The sequence below is a fragment of the Dendropsophus ebraccatus genome, chromosome 4 (genome assembly GCF_027789765.1).
Source record: "Dendropsophus ebraccatus isolate aDenEbr1 chromosome 4, aDenEbr1.pat, whole genome shotgun sequence".
NCBI lineage: Eukaryota > Metazoa > Chordata > Amphibia > Anura > Hylidae > Dendropsophus > Dendropsophus ebraccatus.
This window is the reverse complement of record NC_091457.1, coordinates 144,372,191-144,376,155: the sequence shown is the minus strand read 5'-3', so window position 1 is coordinate 144,376,155 and position 3,965 is coordinate 144,372,191.

The window sequence follows — 3,965 nt, the reverse complement described above, 5'->3', positions numbered from 1 at the left end:
GTGCTGTTACAGTCTGGTTTACACGAGACAAATACCTGGGGTAACCCCCTGACATTCCAGAGAGAGACAGCCGAAAGATTAACTGTGGTATGTAGATTCCCCATGGTTAAGTCAAGAGTAATATTAGCCTGACTCTATTGTGAACCTCTTGAAGGTTCTGCATTCCTTAGGTTTCTTGTGATCTTACAGAAGTTTTTTCTATCTAAAGTAATTATGGGGAATACACAGGATATATTGTAAATGCCTGATATATAAAGAAGACAGCTCTGGAATCCCCCACCAGGAAAGTAGGGATTGTCGCTCTAATAGACCTTAGTAGAATGTTCAGTGATCCAAGACTAATATTGTCCAGAATCCAAACTTCCCATCCCCATTCCCAGGACTTCTCTTGTGCTGCACCAGTTCTCTGGAATACGCTTCCCTGGACAGTCAAAACAATTTCCCACATTCATAGTTTATCCGGGAGCAGTAGAGGTGTTACCTTTCCTTGCTCCCTGGCCACTCCACTTCAACCTTTGAAGCATAATTTCTAAAGGTCCTATTACATCAAGCGATTATCGGCCATATTTGGCCAATTATCAACCGTTACGGTGTAATAGCTCCTGTTTAAAGGCAATGATCAGTCAACATGCACATTGTCAGCTGTCCCCTTTCTTTCAACATGTTGAAAAAAGTAGAATGATAGCGACCGTCTGCTGGCAGTCATTCCGTGCAACAGGAACGGCGGCAGCAGACCGCTGGCCTCCCCCATGACCGTCTGGGCAGCCCCCCTCCGCAGCTCCCCGTGCCCCCTAATACCTCTCCACTCGCTGTTAGTACATGTAATAACACCAACAGCGAGCGGGGAAGGAGGAGCAAGTGAGCGCTGATCTGACAGGTCGGCGCTCGCTTGCTCCTAAACATTGGCTCGTGTGATAGACCCCCTCCCCTAATTAGAATTAATAGAGCTTTGTCACAGAGGGGAAGACCGATCGTCACACTGTGCTTCACCCTGGCCAGGGCTCGGTAATAGACCGGCGTCATACTCGGGAACCAGCCCACGGTTCAAAAAAGGGAAGGCAGCACCGGCATCCCCGCGCCGGCGCCAGTCTATCCGTGTAAAAATCACAAAAGCAGTGTACCGGTTTACTTTAACAAGAAAAGGGGAGGCAAGTACTCTTCCAAGATGGCAGAATGTAGATGATACCATATCTGAATGCAATAACCGATGGCTGCATGATGAAGCGAGGTAATACCTTTCCTGCTCCTAGATAACCCCAATAAGTAGGCTCTAAAGGCACATCCTTCCAGCCAGGCCTTTTACATCCCTTAATCTATATTTTCTCTGTTTATTAACTACCTTATTCCATTGGATACTTTCATTTTACAGTATGCGTCACACTCCAGGCACTTCACATGCTGTATGTACAGATAGAAGCCAGCTCATGCTGCCTTATAAATCATCTTGGTGCTATATAATGATTATTATTATTATTATAACTTCTCAACTATGATCTTTAGGCCTCATCAGACTATACTTATGTCTCGTGACATGGTTCTTAGCTAGTTAAATAGTCGTTGACTGTACTTTACTATCCCAATAAAATATTTTCTCTGTGGGTGCCCTAATATTTGTGGATTGTATGTGTCTGTGCACAGCTGGACAACTTTGTCGGGTGCCAATGTAGAGAAGAAATTGCCCGGTCAGGAGGGTGCATGGCCTGGCAGCATCCAGCTTTAGCTTAATTGACATTACCCTGCCAATGATCCTTTCCCCTCCCAGGTGTCCTGGACATCACTATGGGGGTTCATCTGTTCTTCGACCAGGCTAGAACACAGTTTTCCTCTACAATAGTTGCACCTTCAAAATTACCCGCTCACTTAAATTGACATACAGCCGGTCTTACTTCAATTATGCCGTACTGGCCAACGATCCAGTGATTATAGGTGGCATTTAGGCATCTTTTATCTCTGCAGAATAAGACAAATGCTTTTATTTTCTAAGTCATTGAAGTAAACCTGCTCTATGCTTGTGTAGAGACCAAAAAGTCCAGTGAAATTGATAAGAGAATTCTGGGAAGAAGAATATTTAAAGCAGTTCTCTGATGCAACATTTTGGAGGCAGCTTTCCCTTAAAGTGTACCTCCAATAACTATAATATGATTACTTAATATGCATAGATTTTGAATTTGGTTGCCCATCGTGTATAACTATGTATTAGGAGACGGAGCTTCCCACTTTGTCTCCATAGCTTCTGGGATCGCTGCACAATTCTTTTTTCAATACTGACTGGAGGTACACTTTAAATGTTTGACTCATTTAGGAAGCCAATGAACATGACTGGGAATTTTATATGCTAAGGTAGAAACTCCCCCAGAAGGGGAAGTTACCCATCCACAGACAGCTGTTTTGGGGTTGGTTTGGGGTACACTTTACCTTTAAAGATCACTCCTAAACATTGCTCATGTTATAAATAAATTAAGGCTGGGTTCACACTACGTTTTTTGCAATCTGCATTTGTGTTCTATTGACTTCCATTATTTAAAAAAAAATTGATCAAAACTCATTATTTTTTTAATGTCCGCAAAACGTGGTCGACCATCAAAACAGATGCATTTTGATCCCTTTTTTTTTATAATGGAAGACAATGAAAAAAGAGATCAAAATGGATGCACACAAATGCATCTGTTTTTCCATCAGTTTTTTCATCTTTTTTTTACAAAAATGGATGAAAAAAACTATTGCAAAAACCTTCTATTTTACTTTTATATTTGTGCTTGTTAACCTCCCCTCTGGGGTCCTGGCCAAGTGGGTTTGAAACACAATAGTGGCTACATTATCATGTGGCTGGCGATAGTAATAGATCTGGGGCTGTACAAGAACAGGAGGGTATCTATATTGGATGAAGTCAAGGCAAGGCAAGTAGCTGCTGCAAGGAGATGGCTTTGGTACAATGTAAAGGTAACAACACACATGCCGATCTCCCACTGTTCCCATGTGGATACCACCAGCAAAGAAGTAGCAGAAAATACAGTGAAAGCTTTTTAAGAAGACTACCCAAAATTGCACAGTAAAATGGTCTTCTATGGGGTTGTCTTCTAAAAAGCCTAGTCATGACCTAAGGTGGACTGAAAATCTGTCACTCAAAGTCTGGTCTGGATAAGAGGATGGTCTTCTCATAGAGGTGATCTTCTGGAGAGATTTCAAAAAGTTAATAAGACCAAAAAAAAATGTTCTTTGGGGTTGTATAAAAATACTAAACATGCTTTACTCATCTCTTCCAGTTTCCCACAGCTGCCACACCAATATTCCCAGTCCCCCACTGGTCTCTGCTTCTTCTGAGCTACGTGCCAATCTAACGCCACAGGACCAGCCTTCTCAACCAAACAGCGGTTGCAGCAGTGTCCCACCTCAGTCACTGATTGGCTGATGGGCAGGTCCTATGGGGTCAGAAGGACATACCACCCAGAAGAAGCACAAGACCAGGAGTACCAACACAGAAGCTGTGGGCAAAGTGGGTATAGCATGTTTATTATTTGTATACAACCCCCAGCCCTGATCGAAACTTTTTTGTCTGGACAACCTCTTTAAGTTATTTACAATAACATGGTCACTTGTGGCCAATACCAAAATATGACTTCATTCTTGACAACCACAATTCGAGGTGTTTCTGCTACAAACCATTCACTTCGTTACCACATGGTTACCCACACCCTATTTTTTTTTTCTCTCGTAAATCTTTGTTTTTGTAAACAAATCTGTTTCCCAAGGATTCTCCGTGCTTCACTGCGAGTGTTTTAGTCATTCATTTTCTTTCCACCTAAAAATGTAACAGTGACTCACGCTGCACAGAAGGTAATACAACTTCTCTGCCTCCTCCCATACCTTGCAACTGTACAGCTGCCAAATACTGGGTGTAGCTGAATTCTTTCCTCGCTATTGCTCTGCATATATGTTCCTATAAAACCCCAAACAGGCGCCTCCCT